Genomic DNA, 27,461 nt, shown 5'->3' on the forward strand with positions numbered 1-27,461 from the left:
TGGGATCACAGAATAACTGATATAGCTGATGTAAAGACTACAGTTTTCATTCCTTCTGACATAAAGAACAGCAACATGTCATATGTTAATTGATCCATTAACATAGATCTCATATGACAACATGATATAGAAATCCTAGTTGACCTGGTCATGTAGCACAAACAAGGAGTAACTTTATTGTTTTAATCCACCAAGATTTGGCTTTGTTCATTGGGACCATAACCTATTCCTTGCTGGCTTAGAAAAGTGGTAATAAAAGCCAAACACGTGAAAAATAAGAACCAAGAGAGATTATGTAAAGGTGCAAATTTCCAATGATGAATGTCATTGTATTGTATACCTAAAATGTATCAATGATTAGAATGAATAATTGATAATGCAAAATAGGAAGAAAAGGTCCAAAGGGGTAGGGGTAGTGGGAGGGGCAGGGGAAAGGAAAGAAGGGAAAGGAAAAATGATGAGAAATGGAAATAAAGTCTTTGTTAATAGGGAAGGGTGGAGGGGGTGAAGGGAGGGCTAGGAATGGGGAAAAATAAGAACCAAGATGCATTATATAAAGGTACAATTCCCAATGAGAAATGTAATTGTGTTGTATACCTACAGTGTACCAATAAAAGAATTTAACAACAAAAAAAAAGCCAAACACGTAAAGTAAATGAGATTGCCTAAGAGAATAGATTGTGCTTAATGAAACGGAAGAGAAGAAAAAACTCAGGATAATTTTCTGTCACAGAAGCAATCTGAAGAGTGTTTTTCAAGAAAAAGAGAATGGTCAAGCATCCACTGCTGGTAAGAAATAGAATATGAAATAAAAATGAAAATTTCCATTGGGTTTAACAACAAAGTGATTGTGATGTTCTCAGCAAGTCTCATGAAGGAGAGAAAGGCCAAAATAATCTGGGTCGAGAAGTGGCTGGGAGTTTGAAGAGATTAAGAGAGAGAATATTGATAATGTCTTCGGAAAACTTAGATGGAGGAGAGATTGCATGCAATGAGAGACAGCCCAAGGGCAAGCATCTCAAAACCTGGGTTTTCCAGAATCATCCCCAAAGCCCCCATTTTAATGGTATAAAATAGCTTACAAACTACAATTATTTGGAATTCTAGTTGATGAGGCAGGATAATAATCACCTTTAATGCAAAACAGATCACCTTATATTTGTGATTCTGTAAAAATTCTGGTCTGTATTTGACTGTTTTTATAAAAAGAACATTCACACCTCTAAATTTACAGAGGAACTACAAGGGCCACTTGCAGATCATAAGATCATTGTTTAAACTTCAGAATCTTGCACCATGATCAAATTTGGTTTTGTGAAGTAGAAATATATTGTCCCAGCATAATTCATAATTTATAGAAAGGACTAAATAAGTTCCAAGTTGCAAAAAATAATAATAAATGTTACTTCAAAAAGACATGTTTCAGTCATTTTCACTTTTATATTCCCAGCATCTAAGGCAAGTTACTAGAACATCATGGGTAACTCATTGTACACTCCATTGCTATATTCTGGGGACATCCATTCAGACAAAAAGGTTAATTGCTATTGAGCTAATCAACAGCCTGGTAGGTGTTGAGGAAATAGGTAATCCCTGAAATTTCACACGAGTTCTTATTTAAATGAATTTTTGCAGCTAGACAAAATAGAAATTACTATCTAAGTGAAAGACTGCATCTACAGTTTGCATTTACAGCTTGTAATTCCCGGTGAGCCCCTCTACATACATATTTGCTTTTAAAGCCAGGAAAAGAAATACTCAGAATTTAATAATCATTTTCATTAGGAAATGTGCTGAATCAGTGCAGTGTGGATTATATATCATAGGTGAAATAATTTTAATTCATTTAAGTGGTAGGTGCTATAATTCCCATTCTACCCACAAATACAGTGTAGAGGTCTACGTCCATACAGGTAGCCTATGGCCAAGGTTGGATACTAATCAAGCACCTTATGTCACCAAAGTGTTGCCTATAAATTCACATTTTTTATTTCAAACACAAATATTCTGTTTTATGGGTGGCATAGGTCATCACACTTTCAAGAGAGTAGTCACAGTTTCATTCAGCTTTTTAAAAATTGTTACATTTTACAAGTGAGCATTCTCCCTAAAGCTCAAAAGTAGAAATTGCTTTTAAAGTCTGATAAAGACTGCTATTATGGGTGGGCAACCCACTTTCTGGTCCCCCTTCTGTCTCTCTTAGGCAGAAGCTTTCTTTCTCCCAATAAATTTTTCCTACACTTTAAAAACAAAGACTGCTATTAAATAGATCTCTCAAATAGAGCTTAATTACTTAACATTGGTAATTGAAACAAAAAGTTTCAATTTTTGATATACTTTATTTATCTCAAAGGACCTTTAGAGTTCTCAGAGGGCAAAATAATAGTAAACATAATTTTATAATGAGATAAATGGAAACAGCAAGATCTCATTTTCCTATCAATACCTATTTGTGAGCTTATAATCAACGCTTGCAAATTTAATATTGCTGAGTGAATTTAAACGTGAGACAACTGGTCTCGTGTATATATAAGACATACTCATAATTAAAGGTTCCGACTTTCTTCTTCATTGTGATTTATAAAATACGTTAATTAGAAAACACATCATGACTAGATTGTGGTTCATATCCTAGTTTTGTTAATAACCTCCTCTCTCACCATGGCTAGGACTATCAAAAATTTATAGATCTGATCTTTTTAAAGCCAGCTAATGGAGAAAAATCCTCAGAAAAATGTGTAGCACTCTCAGAATGGCTGTACAATGTTACTGCCAAATAATAATGCTCATTATCATACATCCTGTAAAAATTATATTTACCTGATAGTCAAAAGTTGAAGCACCAATCAAATAAGCAGCTTGAGATGGGAAAAGATATTGCACATTTAAAATTGGAAAACATGAATTAAATTATTGATAATGTATAAATGTGATTGTTTTGATAAACCATGAAGCCCTTCTTAGCCCAATTTCCCTATTGTTAAATAGTGAAACCTAATTAACAGAGTGAGAATAAAATGAAATAGCAACTTGCAAATGGTAATATCAAGTTAGACAAATATGTTGTATACTGTACCTTGATAGATATTTTGCAAAGAACGCTTTCTATGTTGCTTTGTTTTATTAAAGTGCCCATATTTGTTGGCAAAATAAAGCATTAACTTGTTTAGCCAGGCGTGGTGGCACATGCCTGGAATCCCAGTACTTGGGAGACTGAGGCAGGAGGATCACAGTGAGTTCAAGGTGCACCTGGACTACATAGTGAGCTCAGGGCCAGCTTGAGCTACAGAGTGAGTCCCTGTCTCCAAAAAAAATTTACCTTTTTTGTCCATGCTAAAACTCACGTTATTCTATAAAATATGTGGTAAAAGTATAATAAAATCTCTACTTTTCAAATAAATAAAGGGAATGAGAAGCATAATTCAGAAAGAATTTAAGTTTCTTTTTGACAAGACATAAATGTGTAATTCAGCAGATTTTCTTATCTGATAAAACTTTTATGCTGCCATTGTTGTCTTTGCTCTAAATATATACATTGAATGTGGATGAGCATGGACGATGCGGAGAATGATCCTTGGATGAAAAATAAAAAGGTATATGGCATTTGTAGGTACTGGAAGAATAATTATACAGAAAGAATAAACATTATAAGTTGATTTCAATGATAGACATATTTGACCTCAGTAGCTGAAGATAAAAACACTTGAAGTAATTGTAAAACCTAAAAAAATCTGATAATTAACTAAAAAGCCCACAAGTAAAATTGTTTTCTTATCAGTTCTAAAAATCCTTTCAAAGAAAACTAATTTATTATTTGAGAAGGTGGGATTCCAGCTTATGAAGAACTATTTTCTTGTCTCAGACTTACCAAAATTCTCCATATGTAAATGAAAAGTGTGTCTCAAAATAAGCAGTATATTATCAACACTTCCAGCTTTGTCCACTCTCTCTCTTACTTTCCCTTGCAAGGTCATCCAGATGATACAGCGTGAATAAATGGAGAGGTAAACAGGCAGAGAAAATGCTCAGAATCAAAAGCATTCCTGAATATTTAAAATGGATAACCTTATTTCCATTAGATAATTAAAATAATTATATTTTAAAGACAATAAATGAAGCAGTGCACCGATTTCCCTAAGGCTACTGAAGTGTTTATTAGAAACAGAAAATAATTGTGATCCCTTTCTTCTTTGTAAACAACATTAATTTTCATGATGTCTAGAAAGTTAAAGTATACAAGTGTTGTCTGAGACAAGGGTTCCACAGCTAACCAAATATCCTGAGGCATTATCCTTTCCAAGGCTTCATATTATATTTCTAGCGTGATAATCACAAATGACCACCAATATTTTCATTTTAGTCCTGCCTAGAAAATCACATAGAAAATTAGAAAAAGGAGGAAAGGGCTACTTATCTGGAGGTTTATAAGAAACTTATGACCCCATATCCTGCCCTCCCTTCAACCCAATAAAATTTTAAAAAAGAAACTTATGACCAATATGTGGTAATCAATTATAATGGTTTTATTAATTATTTATCTTTAAGATAAAAGGTGTTTCTATTTTAAATATCTTCAATACATTTCTTGGATAAAAAATTTAATCCATGAGGATGCATTTTGTTTAATTCAATTCAATATGTTGTGTACTAACTGAGGATATATGGCCCAAGCAGTGTGGATAGGCAGAATAAGAGTAAGAAATGCAATTCAGGCCATACTCTTAAGTGAAATAAATAGGACACCCATGCGTAAATACTAAATAGTTTCTCTGGTGTGAGAAACTGAAAGTGTACATAAGGGCTAAAATGTATAATAGGTAATGTGAAATAGGTAGAAAAGGGGCAAAAGGGAAGAGGAAGAGGGAGGGGTAGGGGAAAGGAAAGAAGGGAATGGAATTAATATGAGAAAATGAAAAAATGGAAACAAGTCTTTGTAAATAGGGAGGGGTGGAGGGGTTGAAGGGAGGGCAGGGGAAGGGGGAAAAATAAGAACCAAGATATATGATGTAAAGGTGCAAATTTCCAATGGTGAATATTGTATACTTAAAATGTACCAATGAACGTAGTTAATTTAAAAAAGAGTAAGAAGTGCACAGTCTGTGATGCCAAGAAATATTCAGGCCTTGTATTATTATTGAATTTGGTCAATTCAGCAGAAATAATCAATTGGTATAGGATAAAAGTTCACCACAGAAAATGCAAAACATGGAAGAGAAATCCCTATCACTCTTAGTGTTAATATATCCCTGAATCTATTCAACTCTTCAACTATGTCACATAAGCAAGTTTATTTTCATGTCAGTTTTGTTTGAAAATAACCATATTTCCAAAATAAAATTACATCAATGAAGAAAATCATGAGAAGGAAGGATTTCTAAATCTTGCTTCAGGGCCAGGGATTTAGCTCAGTGGTGCCGAGCATGCCTGGCAAGTGCCATGTCCTGATTTTGATTTCCAGTACCAAAAAAAAAAAAATAATAATAATAATCCTGCTTCCTAATCATTCAGAAAAAAAGAATTGTGCAGATCAGAATGGAAAATACTCATGCTTAGTCATTTAAATGACCGTATTTTCTGAAAACTAAGTTGCCAACCAAAGAATGTAAGGTAAACTTTCACCTCTTGTGTGCCAGTAAGAGTTTTTTTTAAAACACATTGATAGGCTCTGCCATTCTCCGGCCAAGGGGCTCGCTTTAACCCCGACAGGCCGACAGTCATCGCAGTCCCCCCAGCCTCGTATGGACGAAAGCCAGTGACTGAGTAGAAATGAGGCCTCACTGGAACCCTGAGCAGAGGTTGGACAACTGCTTCTCAGGAACTCAGGAAATTCATGCGTCGGAAAAGGTGACTCATAAATAAACCAAAAGAATATGGCTGCACAGATACCAGAATCTGATCAGATAAAACAGTTTAGGGAATTCCTGGGAACCTACAATAAACTTACAGAAACCTGCTTTTTGGACTGTGTTAAAGACTTCACAACAAGAGAAGTAAAACCTGAAGAGATCACCTGTTCAGAACATTGCTTACAGAAATATTTTAAAATGACACAAAGAATATCCATGAGATTTCAGGAATACCATATTCAGCAGAATGAGGCCCTGGCAGCCAAAGCGGGACTTCTTTGCCAGCCCCGATAGAGAAGTCCCAATGGCTGAACTCTGGGTGGAGGCTGCCATGGCTGTTGCACTGGGAAAGAGGACTCATCAGGTAGAATCCCTGAAAGTGGTGGGCACCATGTTGAACCATCTGTCATGACTATTTGACAAATGGAAACCACTGGAAAAACAAAATTGCTGCTCACCAGGAGTAATCAAAATAGAGGATCTTATTGTTCAGCGAAAATAATAAGATGCAACATTAAGGTTGAGCCCTTAAGATTCAGTAGCTTGGTAACTTAATTAGAAAAATAAGCCACTGTTTCTTCAACTGTGACTGTTAATTTTAAAGCAAAATATGTGTTCAATCATGTAAGAGAAAAACATTACTGAAAGTGAAATAAATGGGAATATCACTGAAAAAGAAAAGACATTGATAGTTAAAAGATTGATGCACCATAGACTGTCACATTAAATTTTGATTTCAGAGGTGTTAAACTTGTGCTTAGAATCAGTGAAGTGTAGTGAGTGTTTGTTTGCTTGCTCAACTTCTTCATTTAAACATTGGCCCAACAGAAGTTCAGAAGTAAACTCATCCAATTACGTAAGCTTAATTTGGTTCCATAAATTAAAATAGTAATAGAAAATAATTATTTTACCTATTAAATCACAGATAACAGACTATTGTTGAGTATTACTATAATTGTGGTATGGTTTACAAATTTTAAACATCAGCATAAACAACTAAATGCAACATGGGGACTGACTGGTTGGCTAAAATATTAAAAGATATAGGTGGTGTTAAGATGGGTGTCATCTGACTGGATGCTGGGGCTAAGGGGCAGCTAGTGTTTCACTAAGCAAGTAATCAATTAATGTTAAAATTAAAGGGAAGAAAATCATTGATCCAGTCATGATAGCTGATTTTTGCTTACTACTTACACTACTTACTTGGTAGAAAGTGAAATAGTTTGCTATTTAAAATTATAACTGTCTTTACTCTGGCCAATTCCTCAGTCCCCAGTATAAAGCACTCTCTGTGATTTTGTTTCGTTTTGTTCCTCATTTTAGAGACAAAGCCTTTAGAAACCCATAAATAATCTTATTTTAAAATGATTAAGTTAACAGTAATCTTAACAGTTACCTTATCAATGTGAGATTAATTTAGAAATTACATTAAAACCACAATTGTAAAACTTTCAGTTCTTTTCTAAGCTTAACAATCAATTAATAAAAGCATCACACATTTATCAAAACCTACTAAAAACATACAGAAGGTTAGATATTTAGTTCACAGCTAAAAACTATAAAATAAATAAAGTATGATTCCCCAAGTATAATCTCTAATTTATAGACTGGCCAACAACCATATATTTGGCATTCATACCACAAATACTGCTTATCTGCCTCCTAATGCCTTACAATCATGCAGAAAAATAAGTCAGTTTCCTTTGGGTTTTTTTTTCCTGGACAGACTAGAAAATAGGCTAGAAAGTGTTAAGATTTAATTTAGGTTATAATAGATTGGCTTGAGTAGAGTTGTAACACACTAAAAATATCAGAGATTTATAGTATCTTGCAAGATAAATTCAGAAGTGGTACTTTTTTGTAGGAGAGGATTCGAACATATTTTATATGGTGAAGAATGTTCATAAACCAACTCACATATGACACCTTATTCTTCCATTCCTTCAAAGTCCTGAGGTATTAGAGCAAATATTGAAAAATCAATTTCATTAGTCAGTAGGTACAATTTTGTGACTATAGACATAGACTTAAATATATGGAATTTATATCCCAGGACTACCATCTATTCTAAAAATTCACTTAATTTTCTGAGGTTTAGTTGCCCCTACAAGGGCAACAATGAAAGGAAATACTATGTGCAAAATAATTTGAAAGTATAACAAACATACTGTGCCATTTTAATGAGTTAAAATGCTGGTCGATCAAGAAATCTGCAAGATTTATCAAGGAAAATGATATATGTTTTATTTTTCTTCATTTTTTCCTCAAAAAAACAATTATCAAGCTGTGGCAGACAAAACAATGGCCTCCAAAGGTATCCATGTCCAAATCTCTGAAATCTGTGGGCATTTTACCTTACAAGGTGGAAAGGAAGTTGTAGAATAATTAAATTGACAATCTTGGGACAGGGAGATCATTCTGGGTTATCTGGGTAGTTCCACAAGAATCCTTACAGGTAACAGAGTCAAAGCAGTAGATGTCAGGATGGAAGCAGAGATCAGAATGATACAGTTGCTAACATTAAAGACAGAGGAAGCCAAAGAATGCACAAAGCTTCCAGAAGTTAAAACAGGAAAAGAAATAAATTCTCTCCTAGACCGCCCCCCCCAACAAAACAATGCAGCCTTAGCAACCTAGATTTTAGCCCAGTGAGATCTATTGTCTAACTTCTGACATCCCTGACATTAAAATAACAAAGATTTGTTGTTTAAGTTACTCCATGTGTGATAATTTCTTACAGCAGCCATAGTAGACTAATATAAACAAACGCCTTGCTAGAGTGCATAGTTATATTCTAGCCCATAGGGCTACAATCATGGGGCTAGGAGGCCAGTCTCTTTCTTTTTAAATAAAGGAATTGAACTAAAGAGATGCTTCAGGTCTCCTCTATTTCCAAAATATTATAATTATATATAATAATTTACTTCTTTATTGTTTTTCATCATATCTGCCACCTCCCTCCTTGGATCAAAAAAGTTATTTCTCTTCAGTTGTATTTTATGCCTCTGGAGGAAGGTAATTCCTTGTGCTAGCTGGTCTGGTGAAAACTACTAAGGGATAATGAGGCTCACTTACCATGACAAGCCATTACAGCTGCTTTACCTCACTGGCAATAACTAAGGAACTTCTCTTCCCCACTCCAATTTTCTCTAGTTTCTATTTTCCAGGTCTCCAAATACACAGGGAGAAGTTATACAGGAATTCAACATGAACTCAAGGTCCCTGAAGAGTAGCTTCCCAGGCAATTATATGTAAAAATATCCTCCTCATCAACATGATTCATCGAAAGACTGTCGTCAGCTCTAAGATTTTAAAATTTCATGATTTCTCACCCCTAATTATAAATGAAGAAATTTGTGAGAATTTCTGGTATCTTCAAATAAGATCACTAACACATTCAACCTTGAATCAAAAGGGTCAACTAAATGAAACATAACATACAATACCCAACAGCTAAAAAGTTTACTTACATTTTCTTCAACTTTAAATTGTAAGTTTTAATAGGACTCTCAAATTCCAGGAAAAGATTATCAGAGAATTAGTATTTTAAATCTCTGAACATCAAACTCTATAGCAATAATGAAATCAGTGATTATCTAGACAAATGAGTTGAAGTTTTTATTTTTTAATCCTAAGAAAATTACCATGCAAGTTCTCATACTTTTATGAAAGGAACCTATATAAATTCTATGGTTAAGATGACCAGACAATTGCTCCGCTAGATATATAAGCCAAAAACTAATTGAAAACAAGCATTCAAACAAACATTTCTACATATATGTTCATTGCAGCACAATTTACAATAGCAAAAAGTAGAAACAACTCAGATGTCCTTAATCAGAAAAATAAGTAAGCAAAAACCAGGTACGTATACAATGCAATATTATTCAGTCATAAAAATAAGGAAGCATGGATACATACTAGAAAATAGATGGATTTCAAAACATGCTAGGTAAAAAAGTCCAGACACAAAAATCATATATTTTATAATTCTATTTATAGTGTATAAGGGGCCGGGGATTTAGCTCAGTGGTTTCGCCACCTGCTGCGCAAGCGCAAGGACCCGAGTTCAATCCCCGGTTCCAAATATATATGTATATATATATATACACATATATATTGTATGAAAAATCCAGAATATGTAAGAGACAAAATAGACTAGTGGTTGCCAGAGGCTAGTGGGAGTGAAACAAGGACTGGCAATATACTACATCATTTCTTCTGGGACTGATGAAAATGTATCTTAACTACAGGTGATGATTGCACAACACTATAAATATACAAAATGCCAATGAGTTGTCAGGAATTTTTTTGTGTGTATTGAATTTTGTGTGTATTGAATTTTGTGTGTGTGTGTAGGTATTGAACCTAGAGTATTCAAACTGAGCCTTCGGTCATTGCTACACTTTCTTTTTTGAGACAAGATCTTGCTAAATCACAAAGTCACTCAGGCGGGATTGGAACATATGATCCTGCAGCCTTAGCCTCCCAGAGTGCTAGTATTATAAGCATGGGCCACCATGCCCAGCTAAGAATTGTATATATTTGAGGTGCTAAACTCGATGAATTTTTTAATACACATACATTGTGAAATGATCGCCAAAATCAGGTTAATTTACATACCCACCACCTTATAGTCTCTCTTTCCCTCTCTTTGTGAGAATATTGAAGATCTTCCCTCATAGCAAAATCCAGTTATTGTATATTCTAGTTTCCTTGCTGTACATTAGATCTCTAGAACTTATTCATCTAGCATAACCGAGACTCCATTCTCTGTCCAATGTCTACTCATTCCTTCCATCCTTGGTAATCACACTCTACTCTCTGGTTCTACAAGATTGGCTATTTTGAAATCCACATGCAAATTAAATCATTCAACAATGATCTTTATAATCTATCTGGCTTATTTCACTTAGCATAATGTGTCTGGGTTCATCCATGTTGTTTCATTATCCATTTCTCCAGAAATGAGAAACGGAGACATTCTAATGGATGCATCCAAAGTAGAAAGGAACCAAAAGCTATTATTATGAAAAATTATATGCCAACAGATTGGATCATCTAAAAAATATGGATAAATTCCTAGAAATATACAACTTACCAAAACAGAATCAAGAAAAATAGAAATACTAACAAACCAGTAACAAGATGATTGGATTAATAATCCAAATTTCTCCCATACAGAAAACCCCAGAAGCAGATATTTTCACTGGTGAATTCCTCTTAACACTCAAAGAAGAATTAATATCAATCCTTCTTCAATCCTTCCAAAAACTACAAGAACTCATTTTATGAGAATAATATCACTCTGATCCCAAAGCCAGACAAAGACACAGCATGACACGATATGCCAATATCCTTAATGAATGTTGATGCAAAAATTTCAACAAAATACTACTAAAATGAATTTAATAGCATATTAGAAGGATTGTACAACATGATCAATGGAATTTATCCTTTGGATGCAAGGATGGTTCAATATAAGCAAATCCAATTAATACGCTATCTTAACAGACTGAAAGACAAAAATCACACAATCATCTTAATAGATGTACTAAAAGCATTTGACAAAATCAAACACCTGTTCATGATTTAAAAGAAAAATAACTGTCAACAAGATAAGAAAGAACTTATGTCAACACAACAAAAGTCATATGAGAAAAACTCACAACTATCATAATCATCAATGTGAGTTTTTCCTCTAAGATCTACTTACTATCACGCAAGGATACCCACACTCACTATTTCTATTCAACATAATGCCAGTAGTTCTAAAAACAATAAACAATAAAGCAAGAAAAAAGAAATAAAAGATGTTGGAGCAGAAAGAAATAACTAAAAATATTTCTCTTCGCAAATGACATAATGAAATATGTGGAAACCTTAAAAACTAAATTATTTAAACTAACAGTAAAATTGCAAGATAAAAAGATCAACACACAAAACCCACTCTCATTTTTTATATACCAACAATGAACCACCTGATGATTATATCAAGAAAATGATCTCAAACAAAAATATAAAATATTTAGAAAAAACTAAAGAAGAAAAAATCTGTATGCTAATCTTTTAAAAAACAATTGATGAAGGAAGCTAAAGTAAACAGATGCTCAGAAAGACATCCTTTACTCATGGACTAGAACTAATATTTTTAAAATATCGTTACTAAGAGTGATTAATATGGATAGGGAAGGTTATGGGATGGGGAAGGGCAGAAGAAGGGTAGATGGGTATGATCAATGCACAAGGTATACCTGTGCAAGAATATCACAGCGAATCTCATTAATTTGTATAATTTTATGTGTTAATAATAAAGTAAAATTAAATTGCCAAGTGTAACCCCCAAATACAAAAAAAGTAACCCTACTATTAGAAGTAATCTATAAGATCAATGTAATCCTTGTTAAAATTCTATTCATATTTTTATATCAATAGAAAAAAAGTCTCAAATGCATATTGATACACAAAAGCCCTGAATATCCAAAGGAATCATAAACAAGATGAACAAAGGTATAGGCATCATACTTCCTTATTTAAAAATATAAGTTTTATAAAACTATAATAATCAAAACTTTATGGTTTTCACTTAAAATCAAGCACTTAGACCTGTGGAACAGAATAGAGAGCCCAGAAATTAATCTATACCTACAGGCAACTGATTTTAACAAAGATATCAAGAACACAAAATGAACAAAGGATAGTCTCCCCAATAAATGTGCTGAGAAAAATGTGTATGTACAAGCAGAAGAATGAGATCATACTTTATTTCACATCAATGTAAAAATTAACTCAGAAAAAGGACTAAAGACATAAACAAGACATGTAATTGTACAATTACTTAAAGAAAACAGAGAAAAAGCATTTTAAAACTGGTCTGGGCAATGATTTTTTGAATATGATCGTAAAACCATAGGGAATAAATGAAAAACAGATCAATGAAATTACAACAAACTAAAAAGCTCCTGTACAGCAAAGGAAACAATCAACAGAGAAGGGAAACTATGAATGTGAAAATGCACTTGCAAACCATATAACCGATAAGAGGCTTATATGTAAAATACATAAGGAACACATATAACTTAATAGCAAAAAATAGATAAGAACAAATGACTCACCTAAAAACGTGCAAAAATTCTGAATAAATATCTGAAAAGAAGACATACAATTGATCAGCTGATATAGAAGAAAGACGTTCACCATCACTAATCAACAGGGAAATGTAAATCAAAACCACAATGAGTGTATCACCTTGTATTTATTAGAATGGCTTTTATCAAAACGACAAAGGAGAAACCTTGTACTCTACTAGCAGGATTGAAGATTGGTATAATCACTATGGAAAAGGATATGGATGCTACTAAAAAAAAAATAGAACTGCTATATGATCCACTAATCCCACTTATGGTCACATATCCTCAGGAAATAAAATTGGGATCTGGAAAAAAGTATCTACACTCTCATACTTACTGTGGTATTGTTAACAACAGTCAAGAAGTAGAAACTCATACTGAATTGTACATTTTAAATGTTTAATTGTGTGTTGTATACATCTCACATCAATTTTAAAACAAAGTTCTATGAGTGCTGGGGATTTAGCTCAGTGGTGCCGCCACCTGCCTTGCAAGCGCAAAGCTCTATGATTAGTCAGAAATGAATTTCATTTTGGTTATCTCAGTCATCATGCAGCCTTTGTTATACCTTTTTGTTGTTTAAACTCTTCATTCATCTTTTAGGGTTAAAGTGAAGATTAAATGAAACCATGTATTCATACTTCTTAACACACAGCAGAGCATTAGAAAAATAAAACTTCCGTTCTCTATTTTTCTATCCTTTATGGACTACTGCAAGTGTAGATACCAAGTTATAAATAAAGAGTAAGTAAAAACAAGGGGAGGAGAAAAAAACTGGAAATCAAAACCATGACATTGCTATGCATGTTCTAGAAATTTATCCTGAGAAAGAGATCAGAAGGCTATCATTAAAAGAAGGCAACACACACAAAATCCACGTGTTCATCAATAAGAGATTGCTTACGTAAATTAAGGCACAGCAATTCAATGGACTACTTCACAACTATTACAGTAATGATGTAGATTTGTATTCAATAATACTGAAGCATGTCTGCATTGTATTGAGTGTAGGAGTAGAAGTTAATTTCAATACTATGTACATCACATGATTCATTTCATTAAAACTACCAGACTACTATAAAATATGCACAGAAAATGTAAACATCTTTAAATGCTGGTATTAAAATATTGATAATAATTTTATTTATTTATTTATTTATTTGGTACTGGGGATGGAACTCAAGACCTTGTGCTTGCAAGGCAGGCGTGGCACCACTGAGCTAAATTCCCAGCCCAAATAATACTTTTATAATAGGAAAGTAAATAAAACTTTTTATTTTAGTAAATATCATGTAACAAAGAAATTTTTGCTAACATGTCCTTGTCATTATCAAACATAATATAAAATTGGCTTACTTTAATAAGTAATATAATGTATATGTGCTCCCCTCTTTATGTGATGTAGAAGATTTTATAAAAGAACTACACTTTCATAGGGCAGGATTTTCCTTTGTAAGAAATAAATATACCATTTATTACCTATATTAGTCCTGAAAAAAGTATTTAACCTCTGCACATAAAGCTAGTGAAAAGCCAAGTTATATAAATGATACAGGAATATCAACTGTCACTGTGTAAGAGAAAAAGAACCAGGATCAGGATCCAAGTCCTTAAACCTAGAGAATGCTGGTAAAATACTCCAGAAACAATACAAGCCCTCAATGAAAAGCAGAATCCTAAAATAAGTGCTCTTGATATTCACACAGAAGATAAAGTGATATTACATAGACTAGCATGTCCATGTTAACTTTTAAACCTTTTCTATCTACTATGAACTGCCCTGCTAAAAATAATCAGAACCACAGCAGACTTTTCGACACAAACCCTCACAGCAAGAAGAGCTTGGAGTGACATATTTCAAGCCCTAATGGAAAACAGCCTCCAACCCAGATTGATGTAAACTGCAAAACTATCTTTCAAAACTGATGGAGAAATAAGATACTTTCATGACAAAGAACACCTTGGGAACTTCATGAATAACAAACCAGCACTCCAAAAATTTTTAGACAATACGCTAGGAAAAGACAACAAGGACCACAACCCCAGGAAGACCAGCCAAATGAAACCACTGGGCACGATAAGAAATGAAACGCAAAGGGGGAGAATCCAACAAAAAGAAAAAGTCATGACAATGATAAGTTAATACGTATCACTTATAACCATCAATGTTAATGGTCTCAATTCACCAAACAAAAGAAACAGACTTGCAGAATGGGTCAAGAAGAAACATCCAACAATATGCTGCATACAAGAAACACACTTAATTCAAAAGAAACTCATAGACTGAAAGTTAAAGGGTGGAAAACAATATTCCATGTGACAGGAACATGAAAAAAAGCATGAATAGCTATCCTCTTTGCAGATCAAGTGGATTTCAAACCAACACTGATTAAGAGACACAAAGAAGGACACTACATCCTTGTAAAAGGAACAATCCAACCGGAAGAGATGATAATCATAAATATATATGCACCAAATACTAATGTGCCCAACTATATAAAATATTAACAAACATGAAAAATCAAACAAGCACTAATACAATAGTAGTGAGGGAACTCAATACCCCACTGTCACATATAGATAGATCAACTAGACAAAAAATAACCAACGAAATACTAGACCTCAATCAAACTCTTGAACAAATGAACTTAAGAGATGTTTACAGAGTGTTCCAACCCATAAAATCAGAATACACATTCTTTAAGGCCACACACCGGTCATTCTCCAAAACAGACCACATACTCGCTCATAGAATATGTTTAAGCAAGTGCAAAGGAATTGAATTTATCCCCTGTACATTATCAAACTATAGTGCTTTGAAATTGGAGAACAATAGCTAAAGAAACCACAGGAATTTCATAAACACATGGAAATAGAACCACATACTTCTGAATAACCAATGGGTCACAGAGGAAATTAAAGAAGAAATCAGACAGTTCCTATAACTAAATGACAATGCAAATACAACATATCTGAATCTATGGGACACAATGAAAGCAGTCTTATGAGGAAAATTCATAGCAGTGAATACTCATATTAGGAAAACAGAGTGAGCCCAATTAAACAACCTGATGCTGCACCTCAAGCTTCTAGAAAAAGAAGAGCAGGACAAACCCAAAGCTCATACAAGGGAGGAAATTATAAAGATCAGAGCAGAAATTAATGCAATAGAGACTAAGAGAACAATACAAAAAATCAATGAGGCTAAGAGTTGGTTCTTCAAAAGAATAAACAAAATTGACAAACCCTTAACAAACCTTATCAGCAAAAGGAAAGAAAATGCTCAAATCCATGCAATTAGGAATGAAAAGGATGAAATTATAAGGGAACCAGCAGAAATCCAGAGGATTATCAATACCTACTTTGAGAACCTATACACCAATAAGGTGGAAAACACAGAAGAAATGGACAGATTCCTAGATATGTGTGAATTACCAAAGTTGAACGAAGAAGACCTAAAAATTCTAAACAACCCAATATCAAACAGTGAAATTGAAAACATAATTAAAATCTTACCAACTAATACAAGCCCAAGTCCTGATGGCTTCACTGCCAAGTTATCCAAGACATTTAGAGAGGAACTACTGCCACTACTGTTTAAACTCTTCCATGAAATTGAAAGGGAAGCAATATTCCCAAATTCATTCCTGGAAACAAGCATCATCTTGATCCCCAAAGCAGAGAAAGACACAACTGAAAAAGAGAACTATAGACAAATATCGCTAGTGAACATAGATGCAAAAGTCTTTAATAAGGTGCTGGCAAATAGAATGCAGAAAGATCATCAAGAAGATCATACACCCAGATCAAGTGGGATTCATCCCAGGGATGCACGGATGGTACAACATACTAAAATCAATCAATATAATACACTACATCAATAGAGCCAAGGATCAAAACCATATGATCATCTTGATAGATGCAGAAAAAGCATTTGACAAAATCCAACATGCATTTATGACAAAAATCCTACAAAAACTTGGAATATATTGACTCTACCTCAATCTGATAAAAGCCATCTATGAAAAACCAACAGCCAATATCATACTAAATGGTCAAAAACTGAAATCCTTCACACAAAAATCTGGAACAAGACAAGGATGTCCACTGTCACCACTCCTGCTCAACATAGTTTTGGAAACATTAGCCACATCAATTAGACAAGAGAAAGAAATAAAAGGAATAAAGATAGGAAATGAAGAAGTCAAATTGTCATTATTTGCAGATGACATGATACTCTACATAGAAGACCCCAAGAACTCCACCAAAAGTCTTCTAGACTTAATAACCAAATTCAGTAAAGTAGTTGGATACAAGGTCAACACACAAAAATCAATAGCTTTCCTCTACATGAACAACAGACTCACTGAAAGAAAAATAGGGCAAAGGATTCCTTTCACAATAGCACCCAAAAAACTAAAATACCTAGGAATCATCCTAACAAAAGAAATCAAAGACCTCTTCTCTGAAAACTATAGCAGTCTGAAAAGAGTGACTGAAGAGGATATCAGAAAATGGAAAGACATCCCTTGCTCCTGGGTAGGAAGAATCAACATAGTGAAAATGGCCATCCTTCCAAAACTGCTATATAGATTTAATGCAATCCCAGTTGAAATCCCAGCTGCATACTTCATGGACCTGAAGAAAGCAACCCAAAAGTTCATTTGGAACAAGAAGAGACCTAGAATAGGAAAAGCAATTCTAGGTAACAGAGACATGGCAGGGGATATCACAACCCCCAACTTGAAACTAATCTACAGAGCTACTGTGATAAAAACAGCATGGTACTGTCAAAGAAACAGACCTGAGGACCAGTGGAACAGATTAAAAGATGCAGAAGCAACCCCAGACACTCTCAGCCACGTCATCTTCGACAAAGGAGCCAAATACCCTCACTGGAGGAAAGACAGCCTCTTTAATAAATGCTGCTAGAAAAATTGGGTTTCAACTTGCCAAAGATTAAAACTGGACCGATATCTCTCACCATGCACTAAACTAAAATCAAAATGAATTAAAGATCTAAATATTAAAACAGAAATGCTGAACGGGCTGGAACAGAGGTTAGGTGGAACTCTTGAAGACATTGGTGTAGGAAAAGATTTTATGAACAAAACCTCAGTTGCTCGTGAACTAATACAATCAACAAGTGGCATCTCTTCTTATTTAAAAGCTTTTGCACATCCAGAGAAATCACCAACAGTGTGAAGAGACAACCCATGAGGCACAAAAAAATTTTCACCTGTTGTTCCTCAGACAAAGGTCTACTATTCAGAATCTATAAAGAAGTTAAAAAGATCAGACCTCCCAAATTTGAAGACCCAATCCAAAAATGGGCATCTGAAATGAACAGACATGTCTCACACAAAGAAGTAGAAATAGAAAATAAACATATGAAATAATGTTCAACATCACTGGTCATTCAAGAGATGCAAATGAAAACAACACTGAGCTTTCACCTCATTCCAGAAAGAATGGCTGCTATCATGAAATCAACCAATGACAAATGCTGGTGGGGCTGTGGGGAAACAGGAACCCTGCTCCATCGCTGGTGTGAGTGTAGACTGGTGCAATCGCTGGGGAAATCAGTATGGAGATACCTCAAAGAAGTAGGACTGGAAGTCGCATTTGACCCAGCTATTCCCCTGCTGGGTATCTTCCCCAAAGAATTAAAAGAATCATACCACAGTGATATATGTGCACCCCTGTTCATAGCAGCACAATTTGTAATAGCTAAAACTTTGAAGCAGCCCAATTCCCCATCAACTGGAGACTGCATAAAGAAAATGTGGTTTTTCTATAAAATGGAGTACTACTCAGCCATAAAAAATGAGAAATTAGAGACATATATAGCTAAATGGATGCATAATGAGGTGATATTCTTAAGTGAAATAAATAGGACACACATGTGTAAATACTGAATAGTTTCTCTAGTGTGAGAAACTGAAAGTGTAAATAAGGACTAAAAGGTATAATAAATAATGTGAAATAAGAAGAAAAGGTGGAAAGGGGAAGGGGAAGTGGGAGGAGTAGGAGAAAGGAAAGAAGGGAATGGGATTAATATGAGAAAATGAAAAAATGGAAACAAAGTCTTTGTAGATAGGGAGGGATGGAGGGGTTGAAGGGGTTGCCAGAGGAATGGGGAAAAAATAAGAACCAAGAGAGATTATGTAAAGGTGCAAATTTCCAATGATGAATGTCATTATATTGTATACCTAAAATGTACCAATAAAATTGATAAAATAAATTAATAAATAAATAAATTTTAAAAAAATAAATAAAAACTGTGACTACTCAGGACATTGAGTTTCCAAACTTTCTGTAAAATAAATAGCACCCATCCTTATAGCCTGTATCAGAAATAGACATTCTATTACATAGGTACATTTACTTATTCATTCACATATTCAACACCAGAGATCTAAAATGTTGCAGGAGCTCCTAGTTATGGGGAAGATATTGGTCAATGTGTTATGGATCATGCCATCAGAGCCTTTGTAGTTGTAATCCTCTCTCTCTCTCTCTCTCTCTCTCTCTCTCTCTCTCTCTCTCTCTCTCTCTCTCTCTCTCTCTCTCCCCCTTCTCTCTTCCCCTATCAGAGAATCTGTACTGGCATGCTGTTAAGCTCTTTCCAACCCAAGAGGACAGTAATCAGGGTGCTCCCCTTCGAACTCAAATATTTGCCAGTGAATGTGCTACCCACGTAAGAAGTATTGGCCTTTTTAAGAGAGGATCTTGGAAATGAGGAAGTAAAAAGCCCACTTGAATGAATAATTTTTAAAAGATTGAAATAAAGAGGTCCAACAGGACACTGGAAATAAGGGATTCACTCCATGTGCGTGATGGAGCTGGCAGGGAGTAGTAGTAAGTATTGTATTACCATTAGAAAACAGGTTGGAGATATGAAGATGATCACTCCCAGCCAGGAAGTAGAATTAATATGTTACTCAGGATGCTAGGACCCAGTTCCAGGGGCTAAACTGGACAGAAAGTAAGGCCAGCAATACCGGGGAGTGGGACAGAATAGGTGGTCTCAGCTGTTCAAGTAAGAGAAAGAGGAAGCAAGGCTCTCCATGAATCACTGCTCCTACTAGGTGGTCATTAAGTCTTTTGCAAACCAGTTCCCCTGGGGGAAAGATACCACCTCCCTGCAGCTTTTAACTTTTCAATCTCTCATTTAGCAGCTTTTAACTGGGCAATCAATATAGTTAAGTCTGTTACGGTAACAAGATTCTGTTCATTTATCATGCTTAGTAATCATATAAAAACCATCCTAATTTTATTTTTAAAATATTCTTTCTTTGCTTCATTATAAAACACATGGGACTGTGTCTGGTTTACAAAGTTCAGTCATAAGGTCTGAGGAATAAACTTAGTATCATGAACGTTTAAAAGTGCAATTTGTCTTTGGAACTCTTAACATCATCATACCCATACAGTTACAAATGTTGGTATTTAACCCTGTAGAGATTATGCTCTATGCAGGCACAAAAACACTATTGAATATAAATCATTTTCAGTAAGAAAAAGGGCTATAATTTTTCTTAGTTATAACAGAACTTGTCAAAAGACGAAAGTAGAGAAAAGCTAATCAAATTGCTTACAATTCTCATCCTGAGAAAGGTGAATCAATTTAACACTATGCTCTGAATACTGTAAAACTTGTTTAGGATGGCATTGGAAAATAAATACCAGTGCAGACCTACTGGTTTCAATCATATTTTGTATTAAATTTTCTAGGCAGAGAAAACAGTTCAGTAACTTCAGCGCTCCTTCTACTCAAAAAATGTCCGCATGCCAAGAATGTGTAGGATGGATCAGATTCTGAACCAGTATCTCTGGCAGAATAAGTTATTGGAAAAAGAGATTTTAATTTCCGTAGTCAAAACTCAATTTCTTTGCTGACCAGTTATGTTAAGTTTCTATATTTTGTTTATGCAGATTCTCTTCTTGTTCCAACAAGTTAGCCCAGACAATATTTATGAATGATTCTTATTACCATGCTGCCCGCCTCGGCAAGAAATCCAGACATATTTGTCATCATAGTTCCTTAGTAGACATCATAGCCCATTGAGGAAAACTCTAAAAAATTTCAATATATCTGTTAAGTAATGCGTGAATATCGAACTACCTACCAGCTCAATCTCCCTTCAAGATAGAAAAATCACAAAGGACAAAATATGTAATTGAATGCAATAAGCAATATTGTTCCTACTGTTAAATATGCTCATGCTCTTTAGGACTGGCTAGTGTGTTATAATGAATTTTATAATTTTTGTTTTGCTTAGATACAAAAGTATTACTAGAATATTCCTTTTTGTCTTTAAGATAAATGTGGGACCCCTGAGATTATGTTTTTATTATGATTTCAAGGCACAACTAGAACCAAACACATCCATTTATACTTTATTTGTTAATATCTTTTGCATTTTTAAATGGATCCTTTTGAAAGACTTGAGAAAATATAGCTAACTATAATTCATGAGAAAATGAGTCAGTGTGGGCATTTTACCAAGCTAAAGATGCAAACTTTGGGAGAATTTAATTTTAATTAATCATCACTATTCACTGGGAATAGTGATCATAGATAGAGGTATACTGTAGCTATTTTTAGTATTTTCCTTTAAATGTACACATAGAAATTTAACTTTTATAGTTTAGGTATTCTCAATAATATACTTTGGCAACAGAGATTTGTAACATGATTTTCAGCATATAACTATCATTATGGCAGGACTGGTAATTAAAATAATTCAAGTTTATCTCATCCTCTAATGTTTGTGAATATATTTTATAAAAGTTACATGGAGCTGTTTGCCTTAAGGAAGATGCATTTATATATATATACTTAAAGTTGAGAGCATTGATGTTTGGAGAATTTAAGTGATTTACTCAAGTTTATGTAGAGGGTGATATAACTTTGGCTATAAGTCAATTATTCTAATTTTAGCTGCTGCTCTGGTTTCATTACACTGTGGTATTTTTCCTTAATTGAGAGCAAGGGACAATCTTCTATATTGTGAAAACTTTCAAAGTCCAAATAAACCTAGAGCATAAAATTCAAGGTGCAGGTTAAAGAAAGACCCAGTTTTTTTCCAATATTATAGATGAAACTAGCTTCTTTCCTAGCTTTGCTTTCAGCCAATAGCTCTATTTTTCCATTTTCCCAGACTTAAGGAATGATAGTCTATTCTAGTTGACTACCCATACAAAGTAACAAGGCTCTGGTTGGTCATCAAACATATTTGTTAAGCCCATTCAATGTATTAGAAACTTACAAGGTTCTGGGATAATGAAGATTAAGACACAGCTTTGCTCTGCTTTAAAGAGTAGGGTGGCCAAATCATCCTAGTTTGCTTGGGACACTCATTTTATTGAAAAAGTTTTGCTTCCTAAGAAACCCTTTGGGCAAATGGGACAGTTGGTCACCCTACTTTCAAAGTTTTTTTTTTTTTTAATCTGGACTGGACTTGTGCATGTAAGCAAGCAATTAAAGTTAAAGTAGCACCAAAGTGTTTAAGATGGTGGCATATTTAACATCAGTGGAAACAAATCAGAGATTCTCTACATGTGCTTGGGAAGCCATTTTTTACGTTGACTAATCAAGTTCACATTATGAGCTTCTTAAAGTCATACACTTTCTAGCTTCAGCAATGTCTCCAAGCTCACCTTGTAATTTCCTGCACTGAAATTAACCCAATTTGTTACTATTTTTTCTATTCTTTTCAACTTTAAGGATCACATTTTTAGTTAACTTTTCTCAGGTCCATCCCTATTCTTCCTCACGTCTTACCTTAACAAAGAGACTAGAATAAAGGAGAACTTAAGAGATAGTTTGTTGAATGAATGATGCATCATTTTGAATATTTTTGTTTATCTACAACAAAGAGTAAATCTTTGTTCAACATAATAGATTAGGGCAATTTTTATAAGTGTTTCCCGATTGTCAAGTATTTGTCAAATACTTCAGTTTCCTCATTTAGTCCTCTTAGCCACCATGAGAGAGAATGATTATTATTACCCTCATATTATAAAATTGTGAAACAGGCAAAGAAAAGTTAAGTGATGAGACCACTGGCATGATACAAACTTAGTTCAGTGTCTGTTTTACAACAATTCTCGTGACTACATTATGCTGTCCCTGGATATATATATATATATATATATATATATATATATATATACATACATACATATAGATCCTTCGTAACTAGAGAACAATATAATAATCAACAACTAGTTTCCAAAGCAAGGATTTGCCAGCAGACATTCAAGTAGCAGAAGTAGGGTACCCTATGATTTGAATAGATATTTGGAATATAGGACTAGGAATGTATGATATTATATCAATCATCAATGATACATGTATTCCCTACGGCTATGTGTAATTCATATACAACACTGGGAACACAAAATTTAATAACAGTTCTTTTAGATTCCAAGTCTTGAATCCAGTGGCATTACCAATGAATAACTAGAAGAAAACCTCTTTATGAATTTTCATAACTACCCTCAAGCCACCCAAATAAATGTACAATTTAACTAAAAGCTGAGTGATTGCAATGCATACATGGCTTTAAGGCAAACTTATTTTCTCTCCTCCTCATATCGTTCCCCAAATATCACCTAACTATGAAGAAATTCTAAGGCTGCAACTGCATAATTCTATGTACCGAATGTGCTCCCTAAAATTGACAGGTTGAAATTCTAATTCCCAAAGTGATAGTATTAGAAGGTAGGACCTTTGGGGACTGATTATGTCACGAAGGCAAAGCCCTCATAAATGAGACCTGGGGAGCTTGCTCCCCTTTCTTCCACTCAAAGATACAAAAAGTCAGTAGTCGGCAACATGAAATATGGCACTCACCAAAACCCTACGTGCTAGCACCCTGATCTGACTTCTAGCCTCCAAAATTGTGAGAATAAATTTCTGTTGTTTACAATCCACCCAATTTATGATACTTTGTTACAGTAGCATAGCCAAGACAGGGTCAAAATAGCAATCACCAGAAGAGGAGTGAAACTGAGGTCACCAGAAAGATGTTCAGAACAAGGCATCTTGAAGGATGTGAATGGGATGAAATTACTAACATTGGTAAACAAAGACACATTTGTCCACTTGCTAGGAGAATCCGCTTACTAGGGTTAAGTTTAGGGCATAAGATCAAGTCCAGTAAGCACCTGAAAAATCTAAGCAAAAGACGTAAGGGAGGTAACACAATCTTCCAATGTTGTCCCTTGATATATATAAATTTTCCTTTAATAGAAAATTTTCTTTTAGTTTAGTTAAAGTAAGAACCCATGAAACATGAGATATATACTTAAGATTCAACCAGAACAGTTTGTGACCTATTTGACAGAGATTATTTTGCAAGGTAGGAGTACTATAAATCTAGGTAAGAATCTAATTAGCATAACTATTTTGGGTACTAGGCACTATATTTCCCAAGTGTATTTTTAAAAGGTAACTCAGTAGACAACATATTTAGACAGGCTAAACAGGATTCCATTCACTTGCTTGGAAATCTTTTTCAAGGGAAGAAAAAATGACCGTCTTGAAAATATTAGACAACTATTCAATAGATATGGCTTCCTTGGATGGATTAAAAATTATACCTAAAAGTAAAGTAAAATCTATATGTCATTATGAGTAATGAATATCTCTATACTACAATAAAACTGTCTATTTCAAAATATAAATTGTTAATATACAGCATGCTTAGAAAACCACTACTAGATAAACAAGTAGTATTAGTAAAATTTAGCTTCGAATACATGATAGAATTAAATGTACTTTTCTTTGGGAAAGGTATACTGACTGAAGAAATTCACAAATATAATTATCAGTATCATTTAGCAATATGTTATTGTTACATAGCAAACAAACCCAACTGACAGCTAAAATGAATCAATGTGTCACTTGATAGAATGTTTTCATTCAGAACAGCTGATTTTTCAAGTAGATACATATTAAAAACAAACTTCAAGTGAAAAGACCACGAGAAATAATGATTTTGTTTCTAATTAGAAATGTTGTGTGTGTTTATGTGTATTTATTCATATTTTGCTACTCTTTGTGACTTTAATACTGTGCTAAGTACAGAATAATAGATTCTGTTTGTGAACAACAACAACAAAAAACATACTTTATTTAAAAATGAAGCTCAGTGGCAGATTGCATAAATAGCAAGACCAAAGCCCTGGGTTCAATCTCCATACTGCTAACGCCCCCTCATCAAAAAAAAAAAATCACACAATAAAAACTTTCCTTTATATTTTAAAAGTAAGTATGATATTTTGGAAACACTTAAATGAATTTATAGAATTCTAATTCATCTCTCATCTTTGCTGCTTTTTCTCCTTGGATTTATTCTTTGACACTTTCGTAAGATCCTAAGAACTTCAACATCAGTTTCCCCATAACCACTATATTTATCAGACTGTTAAATTTTTTTCATTAGCCCAACACACAAGAAATCTGGGTCCATTATTTCTTTCTTGCGAGTTTCACATCCATACAAGAGAGGGTTAGGCTATCTGGATATAATTTTACAGATTTTTTTTTTTTTACGAGGTATCCTTCAATACCATACAGGAAGCAACTCTTGGGTCCAAGACCATGGTTCAACTTCTGAAGTACAAAAGCCTGTGGGGACTCAAGATGAGAGGCATCTCAAGACTGCCTCAACTCTTCATCATAGAGCAGCAGCATTTGCTGGGCAATTTGCCTTGCAATTCAGTGGTCTCAATATCAATCAGCAGTGTCCAGTCATAAGACTGTACTTGCGGTGCATATTTCTGCAAGGAGGTAATTTACCTGTGCTTTATGAGAGTACATGCATCGTCTCAAATTTTCATTTTACTAAATATTGGGCCACAGTAGACTTCCATAGGCTGTGGTGGGCTAGCTCAGGCCAGCAACGGCCAAGTGACTATCAGCAAGCATCAGACAGTGCTCATGTGCTCTGCAGCTCACAGCCACTCTCAGTTCTCTTTTTTTCACATTTCCTCCCACTTCTGTGACATTTGGAGATATGGGAATAATCTTATTAGTCACTTAGCTCAGGAAATGTACTTTTACAAATGATCTCTGCTGCTTATAAAATACCATTTTTAAATAGGGTTGCCAGATTTAGTAAACAAAATACAGAATCCCCCGTGGAATTGTTCTTTCAGATAAACAAGTACAGTAAAAACTTGGTACTCAACTGCTTTGAAACTTGGTTAAATTTAGTACTGCTCGCATTTTAATACAAAAAAATTTGTCCCAGTACTCTTTCTTTGTTTAGTACTCTAAGCTTCCAAGTCTAAACAATTTATCTGGTACTCCTCATTTTTGGTACCCTTTGTACCTCCTGGAACCAATCAATGACATGTACCAAGGTACCACAGTAGTATTTTTTAAGTATATTTCATGTAATAACAGGGACATAGTTATACTAAAAAAATTCCTTAGTTTTTAATCTGAGCATTCTGTATTTTATCTGGCAACCCACTCATCAAGTAAAGGTCTAGTTAGAGTCCCAGTTCTATCATATTTTTTTAAATGTGGCTTCAGAGAAATGCATTAGAGCCTTAGTTAACTGCACTGCCTTGCAGTTCAGTGGTCTGAATGTCAGTCAGCAGTGCCCAGTCGTAAGACTGAACTTGCAGTGCATATTTCTTCAAGGAGGTAATTTATCTGTGCTTTATGAGAGTACATGCATGGTCTCAAATCTCATTTTACTAAATATTTGGTTACATTCATTTCAGTAGGTCAAACATTATTTTGTTTTTTGAGGGGTTTTTTTTTTGGTACCGGAGATCGAACTCAGGACCTTGCACTTTTGAGGCAGGCAGCAGAACCACTGAGCTAAATCCCCTGCCCAGGTCAAACATTATTTTGTTCCCAAACTAAACATCTCCCTCAAAAAAGCTAATGGAAATAGGTACATCTTTAGGCTATGTAGCTTTAATTGTATTAATGAAACAACCAGTGACCTAATTTAGAGTCTAGCAAATTATCTGTGGTTTTGCTCTTCCTTTGCAGATAGAAAGCCACTGGGAATTGTCTGGTTCACCTTCTAGTAGCTTCGACGTCATGTCACGGCAACATGCCTGACAAGTCCAGTTTTCCAAGTTTGGAACAGAAGTTCATTTAATCTTCTTGATTTTGTACTGAATCAAGGTAGAAACTAGCTTACAGATGATGAACATGTGGTGAGAAGAGAATTATTCGGAAAGGACAACAGATGGTCATGGGTAAACAACACAAAACACAGTAGGAAGACCAAGGGAAGACAAAGACAGACATTTAAAAGATGAAACCTTAGGAACGACTGGACAAAGTCAGCAATATGGGACCACGATGGAGAAGATCAAAAAGAAAATTCAGTAAAACTAAGGGAGTCATACATACATATGTCACCGATGCAAGCAAAGAATGGTTAAACAAAAAGAGCCCCCTACAGATATTTTTCAAACATCTCAGACAAAATCTTGTTCTCCT

General features: G+C 34.4%; 1 protein-coding gene and 1 pseudogene across 17 annotated transcripts in view; one reads left to right on the forward strand and one right to left on the reverse strand.

Annotated features, from left to right (window-relative positions):
- The window catches only part of Il1rapl1 (interleukin 1 receptor accessory protein like 1), a 1,215,099-nt gene that overhangs the window by 1,116,471 nt on the left and 71,167 nt on the right, over positions 1-27,461 (reverse strand). For 11 of the 17 annotated variants that reach the window (XM_087193605.1, XM_087193602.1, XM_087193600.1 and 8 more), the window contains one exon: positions 12,962-12,992. The exons of the other annotated variants lie outside the window; for them this stretch is intronic. The gene's annotated coding sequence lies outside the window, so the exon portion shown is untranslated. The remainder of the gene's footprint in view (positions 1-12,961; positions 12,993-27,461) is intronic. 17 annotated transcript variants of the gene reach the window in all.
- LOC101706790 (mitochondrial import inner membrane translocase subunit Tim9 pseudogene) lies at positions 5,778-6,246 on the forward strand (annotated as a pseudogene).

The sequence above is a fragment of the Heterocephalus glaber genome, unplaced genomic scaffold (genome assembly GCF_053883595.1).
Source record: "Heterocephalus glaber isolate CG9 unplaced genomic scaffold, H.glaber_assembly_v1.0 deba00001594, whole genome shotgun sequence".
Classification (NCBI taxonomy): Eukaryota; Metazoa; Chordata; class Mammalia; order Rodentia; family Bathyergidae; genus Heterocephalus; species Heterocephalus glaber.